Source organism: Lissotriton helveticus, chromosome 3_1 (genome assembly GCF_964261635.1).
Source record: "Lissotriton helveticus chromosome 3_1, aLisHel1.1, whole genome shotgun sequence".
Taxonomy (NCBI): Eukaryota; Metazoa; Chordata; class Amphibia; order Caudata; family Salamandridae; genus Lissotriton; species Lissotriton helveticus.
Window position 1 is genome coordinate 155,900,123 of NC_136061.1, and position 17,440 is coordinate 155,917,562.

At 49.0% G+C, this 17,440-nt stretch overlaps 1 protein-coding gene and 1 long non-coding RNA gene across 5 annotated transcripts in view; one reads left to right on the forward strand and one right to left on the reverse strand.

Moving 5' to 3' along the window:
- Window positions 1-17,440, reverse strand: part of GTF2IRD1 (GTF2I repeat domain containing 1) — a 1,361,292-nt gene that overhangs the window by 964,420 nt on the left and 379,432 nt on the right. The window lies entirely within an intron of this gene.
- LOC144824452 (uncharacterized) lies at window positions 819-6,847 on the forward strand. Its single transcript, XR_013608955.1, has 3 exons — window positions 819-898; window positions 1,006-1,175; window positions 5,544-6,847. It is a non-coding gene; the product is annotated as an uncharacterized LOC144824452 (long non-coding RNA).

The following is a 17,440-nucleotide window of genomic DNA, read 5'->3' on the forward strand; positions in this document are numbered from 1 at the left end:
TGACTTTATCACGGGTCTCCCGATGTTGATGATTACACTGCTAGCCGACCATGAAGTCATGACTACTAGCAACTATAAGACTATCAGTATCTTAGTCACTGAGAGAAAGAGAACTTTGGGACGGCGATGAGGAAGGGAAATTATCTGTAAACGTGGCCGTGCTTTGCGTTAAAGACGCCATGCCCTTTATACAGGGCCACTGGAATTATGCAGCAGAGAAGAATCAAATTATGTGTCATGGTTTAATTAATTATTCAGCAAAAAACAAATTATGCGACATAATGTTGCACATATTGTGATAGTTTTTTGTGATAGTATTACTTCATTATTTTGTCATTATTACACCCGGTTACAGTGTTTTGAAAAGACTTCACCTTATTTGTATCAATTTAACAACCAAAAACAGCAATAAGCAACTCAAGTATGACCAGTCAATCTTTGCGAAAAGGCTCCGGTACACGGGAACCAGGGTCGCCATATTTTTGGTAACTTTTGATCTGTTTAGGGTAGAAACAAAAAAATGTTGGTTAACATCTGCAGACTATCCAGCAAATAAAGGATTGCGTGGCAAATGCGACAAATCCATAATCATGCGAAAATCGCCACAGCCAAAAGAGCACATAATACCAGTGCCCCTGCCTTAGCAAGGCGGGGACGGCATCGGACACGCCACATCTATGGCAGTCATGTCGGTGCCCCGCAGCGGCAGCAGGGAGGTGGGGCTGCCCCGCGCACATGAGTGACGCGGCACCTCGCCTCCCTCTATCATTGGCGGGTCGGAGCGTGACCCGGAAGCAGTAAGAATCTCTTCCGGGTCGCGCGTAGTCGCAACGCTGGGGGAAGCCGGTTAGAACCGGCTTTGGTATCGGAAAGCCATAAAAAGGCTGAGGAGAGGCAGGTATGTCCTCTTTCCCCGCCGCCCTGACAGCTGTACACAGGGCCGCGCAACAGTACCTCGCACGGAGGTCCCATCGAATTCTTTCTGTTTTTCTTTCTGTCCTGCAGGTTTTCACTGGGACTGCCAGGAGCAAAGGAGCAGGTGATCAGGGCATTGCTGGAGACTGGGGCACACTGAGAACATAGTGTGGAGCGGAGGAGCAGGCGATCTGGACACTACTAGAACCCTTTGGTTCACTAAGGACACAGAGAGGTCGTTTTTGGAGCTGGACCGGCAGGTTTGCATTCCACTGCTTCTGGCAGCTACGCGGGTTAGAGAATACTCACCGACCCACTAGAATAGCTGGTGGGTGTGGCTCTGGTTGCGTGGGTGCTGTTGGCCGGCCGGGGGCTGCTACTTCTGGGAGGTAAGGGCCTGGGCAGTGTCCCAGACCGGATCACCACAAGAGGCATCGCAGGGCTTCTCATCTTTTGAGGTAATTGTGGGGTTCTGTGGCCCTCTTTTAGCCTATGTGTGTTTCAGGGTCATACCGCCTTTGGGACTAGATTGTTCATTAAGTGTGGAGTTTTCTAGAGTGACGAGATGGTTGTGTTAATGCACTGGGGTATTTGGCACCTATTACTAAGTGTTGGAGTTCTGGTCAGTCAGGACAATTTTCAAGTTAGTGCACTCGTGCATTTGTTACCACTTAGTAAGTGTTTGGTGTTCAGGACAAATTTATATTAGTACATTGCAGTGGGTTGTAGCATGGCCCCTAAAACAAAGTGGAGCGAGCAGCGTTCCTTCATGAACACTTTCCTGGAGACCATGGTGCGTAAAATGGGGGCCATTGAGACCATGATGAAGAAAGTTGAAGACATGGGGCAAGCTTTCGCGGAATTAAGGGAAAAAGTTGATGGACATGAGGAGGTTTATGACAGGCCCAGGCGATCTGGGGTTGCCCCTACGACAGCATTTCCCCCTGCGCCCACAAGGGCGAAATCTAAGAACCTGCCAAGATAGCAGTGGCTGTGGCCACTGCACCAGTGGGGGAGGTGCCGCAGACAGCGCTGCCGGTACTGGCAGAGGGGGGCCACGGGTTATTGATGGGGTGACTGCACTTCTCCCCCGGGGAATACTTTACCAGGGCCTTGAGGGGCTGCACCCCCACCTCAGCCACAAGTTATCCCGGTGGGGGGAGGCACAGTAGAGAACCAACCTGGACCGGTACAAATCCTCAGCCCATAAGTGGGCCATCGGGGAGCGCTCCAGGGCAGCAAGATTTAGTACCGAGCATGGCAGCAATTCTGCCATGGTTGGAGAAGTCAGGTACTTGGACTCCTGCAGCGGAGGTCTTAGGTGGGGGGGATTCCGCCCTTGAGAAAGCAGCAAAGGTAGTCTTCTGGTGGCAAGCCAGGGGAAGGGCAGGCAGCCCCATCAGGTGGTGCAATAGTGGGTGGAGCGGCCCCCGCAGCGGGTGGTAAAGGACCGCTATTAGTAAACACAGCTGCAACAGGTAAGCGGCAGACATTGCCAGTATTAGTGCGCTCGTCCAGGGAAAAACTGGTGAGGCATGTGACACAAGTGAAAGAAAAAATATGGAAGGGAAATTATGTGAATATGTTTTCCTTGCTGTTAGATGAAACCAAAAGAGAGGAAGCCAAAAAGAACAAAGAGTGGATGGACCCAAGAGAATGGGCAAATCAGTTGCAAAAAAATAGGTTTTCCAGGTTTACGTGCAGAAATGGCATGCTATCAGAGTAAGATCACGGGCGGACACAATAAGTATGGTGGGATCGGGTGGAAGGAATACGATAAGGACTTCAGAAGAGCAAAAGCCAATGACTCTGCCCTCACTTGGGACCAAATTGACATGATTTTGTGGTTGGACCTTTGGGACACAGGTCACAGGACAGCGCTTAGGGCTAGTCCTTTCGGCCAGGCTCCCCTGTTGGCTCGGGGACTGAAGGGGTGCGGAAGGGGGCATGCTGGGACTTTAACAGGCATATGTGCATCAGGGCAGCAGGCACGTGTAAGTTCAAACACTCATATTCCTTCTGTGGCAACACCTCTAAGTTTTTTAAAAAATTCAAAAGATAAAGGGGGTAAGAAACAGGAATGATTCTTTGTCCCTCGTGAAGGCCCGGTACCCCCTAATAACTAGTGCTTTGATCCCATGGTTGAACAAGAACAATTGCCCTGCGTCTGCCAGAATTCTGTTAGAAGGTTTCAGAGATGGCTTCGGAATTCCTGCACCTGACTATATAGGGGTGTCACAATGCCAGAATCTGCTATCGGTGAGGGCTAATGCTGGGGTAGCGTCAGCAACAATTGAAAAGGAATTGCGCCTGGGCAGAGTAGCTGGTCCATTTGACTGCATTCCGCTGGAGGGCATTGTGTGCTCTCCACTGGGAGTGGTCCCCAAACAAGAGCCAGGGGAGTTCAGTTTGATTAATAAGCTTTCAGCTCCCAGGAGCCAGTCTCTGAAAGACGCCATTGATGGAGAACTGTGCTCTGTCAGGTACCTATCCTTTGATCAGGCAGTTGAGATGCTTAGAGGTCTGGGCCCTGGTGCGCTTTTGGCAAAGTCGGACATCGAGTCAGCTTTTCGCTTGTTGCCGGTGCACCCTCTGGATTTCCATCTGTTGGGTTTCCAATTCCAAGGGATGTTTTACATGGATATGTGCATGCCTATGGGGTGCTCTGTTTCTTGTGCTTACTTGAGAAATTCAGTTCCTTTTTGGAATGGGTTTTCAGGCAGTTGAGGGGGCATCAGTATGTTTTGCATTACCTAGATGACCTCTTCATGGGAGCACCAGGCTCTCGGGACTGTGACTGGGCATTACGGGAATTCTGTGCACTCATGCAGGATTTTGGGGTACCCCTAGCGCAAGGAAAAACTGTCGGGGCATCTACTGTGATAGAATTTCTGGGAATAGAGCTGGATTCTGTTCAAGGTTTCTCACGTCTGCCCAAAGAAAAGATCACAAGTTTCAGGGCAGCTTTACAACAATGCTTAGCAAAAGAGAAGGTTACACTGCATCAGCTACAACAGACTGTGGGACAGTTAAACTTTGCATTAAAAGGTATTCCAATGGCATGACCATTTTCACGCTCCATAGCACAGGCCATGTTAAGACTCAGAGAGAAACACCACCACACCCAGTTAACCAGAAAGGTCAGGCAGGACATGCGGATTTGGATGGCATTCCTGCGTGACTTCAATGGTAAGGTACTGTGGCCTGGCCCTCCCGAGCCCTTTACGGAGATAGGCTTGATGACTGGCTCTGCAGGTAGCGAAGGGTTTGTTGCCATCCTAGGTACCGAATGGGTGACACAGCACTGGCCGGCATGGTGGGTCGAAACCAGGTTAACCGGTAACATTGGGTTCTTAGAGCTGTTTCCCATCCTGGTGGCATTGTCTGTCTGGCCAGAGCAACTAAGGAACCAATCAGTGGTTTTCTGGTCATACAACATGTCTGTGGTTGAATGCATCAACCATCAATCAGCAAGGTGTAAGATGATCTTGCGTCTGTTGAAAGAACTAATACTGATGTGCATGACATTGAATATGCTGTTTAGGGCCAAACATGTCCCAGAGGTGTTAAACCATGCTGCTGACGGGCTCTCTCACTTTAAGATGCAGGTGTTCAGGTCCCATCATCCCGAAGCGGCGGAGAACCGAAAGCCTTTTCCAGAACAGTTTTGGCAGCTTGGTGCCCCCAATTACCGGACCTCGTGGCAGCTAGCCTAGCACCCAGGACCAGGAGGGCATATGAAGGGGCGTTTTGGGCTTACTGTAATTTTTTGGCTTACGAATGGGAGGGAAATTTGCATGACACAGAGGCATTGTTTTCCTACCTGAGGGCAATGAAAGATGAGGGGCGCTCAATGGCAGCAGCGAGGCGACACATAGCGGCTATCTCCTTCTTTGCACAAGTGAAGGACAGACGGGACACCACTAATACATTTTTAGTGCGTAAAGCTTTAAAAAGGATGGCAGCGTCTGCAGGGTTCGCAGCCGGACCAAAGACGGCCAATCGGTATTAACACTTTGGCCACTATACTGGAGGTCCTTATTCAGGTTTGCAACACAGAAGCGGAAGCATTATTGTTTAAAGCCGCTTTTTTGCTGGCGTTTTACGGCGATTTCAGGATTGGGGAACTGGTGGCGAAGAATAAACAGGACTGGCACGGAGGGCTGCAGTTGAGCCATGTGAAGGTGCAAGGAGATTCCTTATTGATATCAATCCACAGGTCTAAGACGGATCAGGAGGCCAGACAGGAGGGGGTGGTGCTGCGACTGGCACAAGGGAGCCCTTTCTGCTCCATCACCAGCTGGAGGCATTCCTGGAACGCAGACCAAAAGGCGTAGGGGGACCTTTGTTAATTCACACGAATGGTACACCACTCATTAGAATTCAATTCAGAAGGGTCATGGGCCTGGCCATGCAGCGAAATGGTTTAGACCCCAGCATTTTTGGGACCCACTCTTTAAGGATAGGGGTCGCCACCGAAGCGTCAGCAAGCGGTTTTGCTGGGAGCGGGGTGCAGAGGATCGGCAGGTGGTCTTCTAATTGTTACAAGCGCCATGTAGGGCTGCATATGCTCTAGATTTGGAAGGACGGTTTCACTGACAGTATTTTCTTTCTGTTTCGACTTACAGTTTCTACATCCTGTCACGCGGTATGGAAACTCGCGGCGGCTCACCATCGGTCAGGATCCACGCAGACCAGGTTCATTCCTGGGGACATGGCGAAAACGACGTATGGGTCATTGACATTCATATGTGAAAAGGTTGCAACAATTTTTTCTTACAGACAATTACGAGTTGAGAGAAAGGCAGGCTGGTTTAGGGTCTCTTTTCATGGGCGGGCCTTCGCTTTGACGGATTCAGGAATTCCATTGAAGGCCTCCTGGACCGAGAAGAGACTCCCCCTAGAGTCGTTATTCTGCACCTGGGGGGTAACGACCTAGTATACCTGGGTAGAAGGAGTTTGGTGGAAACCTTGATCACTGATGTTGGTTGGTTGGCAAAACGATGCCCTGGGTCTATTCTGGTGTGGTCACATATGATCCCAAGATTTCAGTGGAGGGGGGGACGAGGGGGAGGTGAGTCCGTGTGGGCCTTCAACCTTTCAGTTAAATGAATCAATAACAATATGGATAGATTGTTCAGATCTCCAAGATTGCGGACAATAACGCATGGGTGCATTAGGAGGGAGCGTGCTTTCTACAGGACGTCGTCCATCTATCCAAGTTAGGTAATGAGCTCTTCCTGGAGAACCTTCTTGTATGGTTAGTAGGGTCATGGAACAGGGCATGACCTGCGGTGAGGCAGAGGGGGGAGGCCAGCTAGTCGGGCAACTATGCTGGCCTGTGGCAGTAAGGTCATGATTGGTGAGCCTAAATTTTAGGTCTTTAGCGGGTCGCGCCATTGTAAAATGGGGACGCCTGAGGGGGAGGGACAGATGGTCTCTCATGGAACTACAGGGGCAGTTACAGCAGGTAGGCTGGAAGGGTGCATGGGAGGGGAGTTACGCTTACCGGTGGGCTGGTTGGCCACCTGCACGCACACCAGGGCGCAAGTAAGCTGCGCATAACTGCACAGGCTACTTATGGAGATAATCTTCTGGGCGTAGGGGGTGACCGGGGGGAGGGATCCTCTTGGTGAACGGGGCCCCCTGCACAAGGTCACTCCGGTAGGAGTTTGGCCATAGCTTGATCTGGATCTGGGGCCAGTCATTGACCTTGCCGTAGGCTCAAATAGGAATACGCAGAAAGATAATGTAATATTGTTGAATGTTTAGCTTAAGCTAGGAATGTCTATGTCTTAGAAACATGTTAAGGTTAGCCAATAAGACATACTGTACCTATTAATGTAACGGACTGGACTTTCTGCGTATTGTGTATATAATGTAAATATATTAATGTGTGGTTATTGTTTGTAATAAATACGGCTGGGGTTTACGACCCTTAATCCAAATATTGGTGTTAATTAAGTTGTTTGCCTTGGGGGAAGATGGGCGGTGAGCATCCTGGGCACCTAGAATTGGGCAATCATCCCAAGGGTGGGAGTCAAGGGAGGAGGGGGAGGAGGCTGTACCTGGCGATATAGCAAGGCAGGGAAGGCATCGGACACGCCACATCTTTGGCAGTCATGCCGGTCCCCTGCAGCGGCAGCAGGGAGGCGGGGCTGTGCAATGCACAAGAGTGACGCGGCGCCTCGCCTCCCTCTATCATTGGCGGGTCGGCACGCGACCCGGAAGCGGTAAGAATTGCTTCCGGGTCGTGGGTAGTCGCAACGCTGGGGGAAGCTGGTTAGAACTGGCTCCGGTATCGGAAAGCCATAAAAAGGCTGGGGAGCGGCAGGGACGTCCTCTTTCATCGCCGCCCCCAAGGCAGTACAAAGCGCCGCGCAACAGTACCTCACACGGAGGTCCCATCGAATTCACCCACCCACTATCCTCTAAAGCAGAAGTTGTTGAGCAATGTTTTGTTGTGTTTTCTCTTTGTCGGATAATATTTTCATTTACGGGTTCGTCACTGCATGAGTAAAATTTGTTGTATTTAGAAATGCTATTCCTAGGTCAAGGGTAAGGTCTTGATTGGTGAGCTTAAATTTAAGGTCCTTAGCGGGCAGCGCCATTGTAAAATCACGACGTCCGAGGGGGAGGGACAGATGGACTCTCATGGTACTCCAGGGGCAGTTACAGCCGGTAGGCTGGAAAGCTGCGGGGGGAGGGGAGTTATGCTTTCTGGTGGGCAGGTTGGCCACTCCGCACGCGCACATGGCCCAAGTAAGCTGCGCATAACTGCACAGGTCCCTTATGGAGATAATCTTCTGGGCGTTGGGGGTGTCCGGGGGGAGGTATCCTCCCGGTGAAAGGGGCCCCCTGCGCAAGGTCACTCCGATAGGAGTTTGGCCATAGCTTGATCAGGATGGGTGGAATGCTTGAATTAATCTCAACCGGACTGCATCCCAATCCATAGTAATTTTGCAACCCATGTCACCTCTGTTTGGACCATGCTTTATGCAAAACAGCCTTGAGCCTGCTCCAATCGGAACAGTCTAGCCCAACCTGCCAATCCAGATCCTCCATGAACCAGTACACAATCAACACAGAACCGGTTTTAGCACTAGTTATGAGCTCATGATCAGAGAGTAATTACCAGTGCTCAGATTAAATCAAGCATTCCATCCATCACTTCTTTGCATACTTTGGTATGTCGCTCTAAGTGGGAAGGGTATAACCAGATGTGGTTTCGTTAACACTAGTGAGTACCTACAGTTCTATTTTTCAATTTAAAGCACTGAGTCAAGGCTAAATACAACTGCAACTAAATAAAATATAAATACATAAAAGATTTTGGTAAGTGATAAGAGTTTTGAATCATTGCTAACACTGGGTTCTACCCACAGGGCTGTTCGCATTCTTCATAAACTGATATTACAAGATATCTTCTGCTCTTCACACATACTTAGAAGCAAATGGGAGATCGACATTGGCAGGGAACTTGAAGATAAGGAATGGACTACAGAAACGGCTTATATAGTAGCGATATCAAGCAATGAGTAATTTAAGTTCAAGTCAACTATTTACTTCAAACCAATTCATTCCATAACATATTTGTTTCCAAATTGGGTTGTTGCCTAAGCTGTTCTGCTAAGGTTGCTGCCTTCCTTCGGTCTTGTGCTCATGTCCAATTTGGAGGTTACAGTGAGAAAGACCAGAAAAACGGAAGTGTGTCTAGTAGGCCTATTTCAACGTTCAGAGAAGACCAAACAGGGAAATTGGTCTGGTGACTTGGTAATGCTGTTAGACACGCATAGAATAGCAGCAAGCTGGAAGAAAACACCGGCCCCTCTATAAATACCTGGAGAGCGGATGTTGTTGACAGTAAAAAAGAAGATGTTGTTGAACCGGAACCTGGAGAAACCTTGAGATATAAAAATCTGGGAGCCCTGGCTGCATTTATGGAAGAACCGAGTGGCCTGAAAAAGTGTAAAAGGGCATGATTCGCCTTGATGATTGTGGCGGGGGGCCAGTTAAGTTTTTCAATATAATTGGACTGAGGAGCACCAAGATTCCTCGTCATATCAATCAATCAATCAATAGACTTGTAAAGCGCGCTACTCACCCGTGAGGGTCTCAAGGCGCTGAAGGGAGGTGGGGGGGTGCCTGCTATTGTTCGAATATCCTGGTCTTGAGGTGTTTCCTGAAGGTGAGATGGCCCTGGGTCAGTCGTAGGTGTGCGGGGAGGGAGTTCCATGTCTTGGCTGCTAGGTAGGAGAACGATCTTCCTCCGGTGGTGGTTCTGCGAATCCGTGGGACGCTGGCGAGGGTGAGGCTGGTGGAGCGGAGCTCGCGGTGGGCGTGTAGAACGAGAGGCGGCTGTTGAGGTATTCGGGCCCATGTTATGGAACGCTTTGTGTGCGTGGGTGAGCAGCCTGAACGTGATCCTCTTGCTGACGGGGAGCAAGTGCAGGTTCCTCAGGTGGGTGGATATGTGGCTGTGGCGAGGGAGGTCGAGGACGAGTCGTGCGGAGGCGTTCTGTATGCATTGAAGGCGTTTCCGAAGTTTGGCTGTGGTTCCTGTGTACAGGGCGTTTCCGTAGTCCAGTCGGCTGGTGACGAGGGCCTGGGTGACCGTCTTTCTGGTTTCGGTGGGGATCCACCGGAAGATCTTTCGGAGCATGCGCAGGGTGTTGAAGCATGAGGATGAGACTGCGTTGACTTGCTTGGTCATCGTGAGGGAGGAGTCCAGGATGAATCCCAGGTTTCGTGCGTGGTCTGTGGGTGTCGGTGCGGAGCCCAGCATAGTGGGCAACCAGCAGTCGTCCCAGGCGGATGGGGATTGTCCGAGGACGAGGACCTCCGTCTTGTCCGAGTTGAGCTTCAGACGGCTGTGCTTCATCCATTCTGCGACATCTTTCATTCCGTCCAGGAAGTTGGCTTTGGCGGTGAGAGGGTCTTTGGTGAGGGAGAGTATCAGTTGGGTGTCGTCGGCATAGGAGATGATGTTGATGTTGTGTTTACGTGCGATGGTGGTGAGGGGGCTCATGTAGATATTGAAGAGAGTTGGGGTGAGTGAGGAGCCCTGGGGTACGCCGCAGATGATTTTGGTGGCCTTGGAGCGGAAGGGAGGGAGGCGGACTCTCTGGGTTCTGTCGGAGAGGAACAATGTGATCCAGTCCAGGGCTTTTCCTTGGATCCCAGTGTTGTAGAGGTGGATTATTAGGGTGCATTGGCAGACGGTGTCAAAGGCTGCCGAGAGGTCCAGAAGGATGCGAGCGGCTGTCTCTCCGTTGTCCATCAGGGTCCTAATGTCATTGGTGGCTGCGATGAGGGCGGTCTCGGTGCTGTGGTTGGCTCGAAATACGGACTGGGATGGGTCAAGCGAGTTGTTTTCTTCGAGGAATGCAGTCAGCTGTTTGTTGACGGTCTTCTCGATGACTTTAGCCGGGAAGGGGAGAAGAGAGATGGGGCGGAAGTTCCTGAGGTCTTTGGGGTCCGCTGTTGGGTTCTTCAGAAGGGCGTTGATTTCTGCGTGTTTCCAGCTTCATGCGAAGGTGGCTGACGTGAAGGAGCTATTAATGACGTTCCGGAGGTGGGGTGCGATGATGGTGTCGGCTTTGTTGAAGATATGATGAGGGCATGGGTCGGAGGGTGTTCATGACGCGGGTGGTGTCTTCAGTGCTGATGGGGGTCCATGCGTTGAGGCTGGTGGTGGGGGTAGTTGGTTTGGTGGCAGGAGGCGGAGTCTGGGGTCCGAAGCTGTCATGTATATCTGCGATCTTGCGGTGGAAGAATGTGGCGAGGGAGTTGCAGAGGTCTTGCGACGGTGTGATGTCGTTGTTGCTGGCGCTGGGGTTGGAGAGCTCTTTGACGATGCTGAAGAGTTCCTTGCTGTTGTGGGCGTTGTTGTCCAGACGCTCTTTGAACGATGTCCTTTTGGTGGTGCGGATCATCTGGTGGTATTCACGGGTGGCGCTCTTGAGAGCTGTCATGTTTTCTGATGTCCGTTTGTGGCGCCAGACTTTTTCGAGGGTGCGAATTTGAGGGCGTCTGTGAACCATGCGGTTTTTCTGTTGCTAGTCTTGCCTGGGGGTTTCTTCAGAGGGGCGTGGTCATCGGCGCAGTTGGTGATCCATTGTGCGAGATTGTGTGCTGCGTCGTTGGTGTCGAGGGTGTCGACAGGTGGGTTCTGGCTCAGTGATGTGGTCAGTTGGTCTGCGGTGACTTTGTTCCAGCATCTGCGGGGGATCTGTAGCGTCTGGTGTTGGGAGGTGGTCTTCTTGAAGGTGGAGTCGATGCAGCTGTGGTCGGTCCAGTGTAGTCCGGTGGAGTGGCTGAAGGAGACGTGGTTGCTGGCGGAGAAGAAGGGGTCGAGCGTGTGGCCGGCGAGGTGGGTGGGTGTGTCTACCAGTTGCTTGAGTCCGAGGTTGTCTAGCAGGGTGGTGGTGTTGTTGTCGTTGTTTTTCTCCAGGTGGAAGTTCAGGTCCCCTAGGAGGATGTACTCTGGTGAGGCTAGGGCGTGCGGGCTGATGAAGTCGGCGATGGTTTCGCTGAATTGTGTCCGTGGACCCGGGGGTCTGTAGATAAGTGTTCCTCTGAGGGTGGTCTGGGGGTCGGTGTGGATCTCGAAGTGTAGGTGTTCGGCGGCGGTGAGTGTGTCTTTGCCGTTGGTCGTGACGCTGATGGAGTTCCTGTAGATGATGGCGATTCCTCCTCCAGTTTGGTTGATGCGATCCTTCCGGGTGATCTTGTAGCCGTCCGGTATGGCTATGGCGATGTCGGGGGCCGAGGAGGCGTTCATCCAGGTTTTCCGTGAGGAAGGCGACGTCTGGTGCTGTGTTATCGAGGAGTTCCCAAAGTTCGACGGCGTGTTTGTGGACGGAGCGGGTGTTGAGCAGGATGCACTTGAGGTGGTTGTTATTGTTGCTGTGTTCGGTGGGCGGGGTGCAGGTTTGGAGGCAGGTGAATTTGCAGGCTTGGCAGGTGAAGGGTCCGTGGGTGTGTCTCGGGGTGGCTCGGTGGCAGGTGGCTGGTCGTCCGGTGTTGAGTGCGGTGATGGTGGCGCTGTCGTACCTCAGTCGGGTGCCCTGGTAACGGCTGGGGCCAGGGGTTCTGGTGCTGGGCGTGGTCCAGGCGCGGATGGGCGTAGACGGGCTTGCCTTTGGCGCGCCTTTGGCGCGCCAGCTGCGCGCGGCCGAGCAGTGGCCTCCATTAAGAAGGGTGCGAGGGAGGAGCAGCTGGGAGGGGGAGCGGGTGGCGAATCAGGTGCGGGGGCGGGGCCACAGGGCAGGCAGCGGCGGGAGCGGGAATCAAAGAACGGCGGGAAAAGCTGGAGCATAGAGGCAGCAGGGGGGATGCTGACGCGGTAGGGGAGCGACCTGGCCTGTAAACAGGGTCGAGGATCGCCCTGTCATAGATAGTGGGGCATAGAGAGTAGTAAAAGAACAACACAACAGAGGAGGGCACGAGTATGGCGCTACCTGTCATTGATTAACCCTAAAGAAAAATTACACAACGCCGAAATGTGTGAATGTAGAGGTGTGATACTGTTGGCACTTACATTTTTGAAAATTGAAGGCCTGATAGAGCAGTTCCCTTCTTCCCTAGGTTTCTAATCTTTCCAATCTGAATTTCTGAGGGAGATTGTGTATTTGTTGTTTTCTGTCCTGAAGAAGGGGGTAATACTATTTCTATTTTATGGGATGTATTTAGCACCTGAATACCCAACTGGCCTCCCAGCCCAGGTAATGACCCCCACTTTGGTTGAAATATCTATACTTCCCTAAAATAGGTGAGTTTTTAAAAGCTTCCAGAAGGTAACTTCTGATTTCTCCTTCCTAATATGAAAAGGAATCTGGTCCAAAGCTTGGGAGCTAGAAATGTAAAGGAGCTTCCGCCACCTATTACCTTCTTGATCTTGGAAACAAGAAGAAGGTACTGACCCTCGGAATATAAAGTTCATTTGGGGAAGTAGGGAGTGATCAGATGTTTAATGGGCTGCGGTCCTTCTCTGTATACAGCTCGATGGACTAGGCAGAGAAACAAACTGTGTTCTCTTCTGGATTGGCAGCAAATGAAGTGCAGCCAAAGCAGGGGCTGCTGAAATACGCTTAGGGATATTAAAAAGTGTACCTGCTACAGCGTTCTGTATTACCTGCAGACGGTTGGTAACATATTCGGGACTGCCTCGGTAAAGGGAGTTCCTGTAGTCTAAGCGTGCATTGATCAGACCTTGGACTACTATTCTGCGCAGCTGGATTGCAAGCATACTCAAGAACTTTCTTAAGGCGCGAAGAAGTCTGAAGCAACAAACGGCCCACTTTTTAGCCTGGACTTTCATCAATACCCTTTCATCGATCCAGAATCCTAAACTCTTCACTGATGGAGCTGGTGCCGGGAGCAATCCTAACTCTTTCAGCCACTTGAGTTCATTCCAGAGGGAAAGATTGTGTCCTATGACTAACACCTCTGCTTGATCTCCATTCAGTTTTAGATGACTATTCAACATCCAGTTCATGACATGCTTGAGGCCTGCATTCAGCTCCTATGAGGTGTTCTTGATGTCTGTACGGAGGGAAACGACAATCTGGGTGTCGTCTGAATTTGACACAAGGATAAAACCCATAAGTTTGTATAATTTTTACCAGTGGAGTACGTAAATATTAAAAAGAGATCCTGGGGTATTCCACAATTTAAAGCATAGGTTGTGGAGAAGGAGGACTTCTCTTGAACTTGGAAGCTTCTCAGCTCTAGAAACGTAGTTAGTCATTTGAGAGCAATTACGTTTATTCCTGCTTCTTTCATTCTCTCAGTGAGCACTGGGAGGAACACTGTGTCTAAAGCAGTGTTCAGATCAAGCAAGGGCATTGCCGCTGAGCCGCTCCATCTTAGCTCTTCGTTTGCCACTCAAAGGGCTGTCTCTCTGCTGTTGCCTGGTCTAATTCCTTCCAAGAAGGAAGACAGATGTCTATTCACAACTTTTTCAAGGATCTTGCTCACCCCAGGAAGAAGTGATATGGGGCGGGAACTTTCCACCAGCAAAGGTTTAGCGGTAGGCTTTTTCAAGAGAGCTTTTACTAACGCATGTTTCTATGCCTGTGGAACCGTGCCCATCTCTAATGAACAGTTGAGGCGATCTGTTAAACCAGCTAAAAAAATATTCCTTCCTTTTCTTAGGTTCTCTGGAGGAGCTATATCTAGATCGTGTTGAGGATCTCCTTGGTTGTCTCAAATTGAAGTTTGAGAAAAGGCTTATTGTGCAGCTTACTCAAGCACCCACGGTGTTAGTAGAATATTGAGTGGTGTTTGTCGGAAGTGCAAGCAGGATATTATTCACCTTGCCTAAAAAAAACTGAGCTGCTGTGTTACTCCGCTGTACTGAGGGTGTGGTTCCATTTTGAGTTTTAGCGGGCTTAATAAGACTGTTTACCGGCTTAAACAGTTCTTTAGAGGTACCGGGGGCATTTTCTATCGTGTGCTGAAATTTGTTATACCTGCTACTCTGATGGTGTACTGATATTTTTTGTTGTTTTTGCATAACGTGTTACTTGCCTCATCAGACATTTTTCTCTACTGTCTTTCTGCAATTTTTGCTTCTTTTTTTAATTCACTAAGGTTAGTGGAGTACCAAGGTGCACGATTTACGGGGCGACCTTGTCCTGTCAACTTTATAGGGATTAAGGCATCCAGGGAGCATGTTAGCCAATTTGCAACGTTTTTATGTCGCTCGTATACTTCACCTTCCCTTGTGGTATTTTCCCAACATCGGGTATCTAGCTTAGACCAACATTGCTTCAATTTTGCAGAATGCAATTGTTTTCCAATTTCCCTGGTAATAATAAGAGAGAAGAGTACTAGAAGATGATCAGACCAGTAAATAGGAATGGGAGTGTGTATAGTAATCTCCTTGATATAAAAATAGGATCCAGTATGTGATCAAGTTTATGGGAAGAGTGTTTTACTACGTGAATCATTTGGATTGCTGCCATATCCTGTGGGAAATTATTTATGCTTTTATTATTAAGCTTATCGAGGTGAATATTCAGATCTCCCAGTACTGTAAAATTAGATTTTTTCAGGCTATGGTCTGCTATTAATTCAGGGAATGCTGCATTAAATTGGGAGGCAGGACCTGGAGAGCGATATATAAGAAATCCTGAGGGTGAATGTAGCAGAGAATTCCAAAGAAAACATCAGACGTTCACAACCCGGAAGCTTTAAGGGAGAAAACTGACCTTTTAAATTCTCTTTAAAGATTATTGCAATCCCCCTCCCCTCCTGTCTTTGTGGTCACATCTTTCAATGGCATCGTCTTGGGGAAGGGTTAAAACAACGTCTGGCATAGACTCTTCTCGCAGCCAGGTTTCTGTGATGAATAAAACATCTGGTTGCTTATCTTCTAAGAAGATATACAGCTCAGAGCTGAGTTTGGGCATGGATTTGCAGTTTAGCAGCATCATCTCATATTCATAGTGCTCACTTAGGGCCAGATGTAGGTAATTCTATTTAACCGATTCATAAATACAGAATTTTACCGATTCGGTATTTATGAATCGGTAAAATAGAAGTAGTGAGATGTAGGTAAATTTCTTTTTACATTTACCGAATCGGTAAGATTCGGTATTTACCGATTCGGTAAATACCGAATCGGTATTGCCCATTGATTCCTATGGGCCTTGAAGCCCATAGGAATCAAGGGCAATACCGATTCGGTATTTACCGAATCGGTAAATACCGAATCCTGTAAGGGTGCAGGGGGTGTCACTTTGACACCCCCTAGCACCCCAAATACAGGCATGTGTACCATGTGGCACACAGGCATGTCTGTGTGTCACATGGCACAGGTGTGCATGCACAGATGTGCATGCACACCTGAATTCGGTATTTTACCACCCAATAGGATTGGGTGGTAAAATACCGACTCTTAAGGGCCTGTGGCACTCTCAGGAGTGTCACCTACATGTGGAAATTACCGAATCAGTAAAATTACCGATTCGGTATTTTACAGAATCGGTAAATTTACCGAATCGGTAAATTTACCGATTCTGTAAAATGCTGGTCCCTACATGCCGATTCCTAAATACCGGTCGGTAACGGCCGAATTCGGCCTTTACCGACCGGTATTTCCTCTCCTACATCTGGCCCTTAGTGAGGAGGAATTAGTCATGCTACATGCTGTAGACTTTATGTTCCTAGCCTCCTATTTACAGTGCTAACAGGCCTGATGGATCTCCACTGCGAGCACCGAGTGCCTGCAGGCCACGTCTAATGGTGCCTTAAAGGTTTGTGCAGGGGTATATGTAATTCGAGCTGGCCGGGGAGAGGCTGGGTTTCTATCGCCGATTTAAAATGGCAGCTCTTGTTTTCAATGGCACTAAACACGGCCAAAGCAGAGAGATGCACACAAGATTAGTAAATGGCCCACCCTCCTTTTTTAAAAAAAATTTCAAATCATTTTTATTGGGAAAAAAGAAAAAGGAATAAGGGAGTACATTTAGGCAACATATACACGGATTAGGGCAATACACTATTAGACCATCATGCTTAAATGAAATAGCCCACCCTCCTAATCTTCTATTAGATTCCCAGATAAAATAGAAGTTTTAGTATCAGGCAGATTCCAAGTGTAAAATGTGGCGATGTGCAAACACAGTAATAAAAAGCGAGCCTGCCCTCCCCGCAATGTCAGAGTCCCAACTTAACCAAGATTGGTTAAAACACTTAAAATTCAGCAGTAGGCAAGACATAAAAGGCATAAAATTCAAATTAAGGCAGAGACCAGAGCATTGGTCTTACCTGCACGTCCGCGTCCTGGGCTCCATTTAATACTGGCCCGGCCAGTTGAAAACCAACTATAGCGGCAACCTAAAATGGTGGCACTAGTTGGCAATGGCACTAAACACTTTCAAAGCAGAGAGGTGCACACAAGATTAGCAAGTGGTTTAATAATCACAAGATCCACTGAAGCGAGTCAACATATTTTCTATATGCAGGATAAGCTACACTTTGTAATATGGTAGGTGACTATCTGAGCAGGACACAACATATTACTTCTTACGTTTGAAGCAGGCCAGCAACCCTGGAATTCATTGTAGTGTACAGTCTAGTGTATTTTTTCCTTTCTATCTGTGTTGAATTTTTGCACCGTATTGTGGGGTGGGGGGATTGATTCTTGTATATAGATATTTTGTATTATGAAACGCCCAGTTCTTAATATTGCATGTTTTAATGTTCGAAATATCACTGTAGATCAATTAATATGGGTTTTTAAATGTGGAAGTGGTACCATTTGATGATTGGAAGTCCTGGGGTTTTGAAAGAAGAGTGTTTAATGTTGGTTAAAAAGTGTATAAATGTCTGATTGATCTCCCAGGAGAATTATTTTACTGTACATAAGGTGCTCTTTCCCCTTGGATTGTGGAACCCCTCTCTCTAGTTTAGCGGAAGACAGACAGCTACAGAATTATCTTTCTAATTATGTAAATCACCCAGAAAGGGGAAGAGAGAACCGGTCAGGGCCCATGACACCATGGTTGTGGTACAA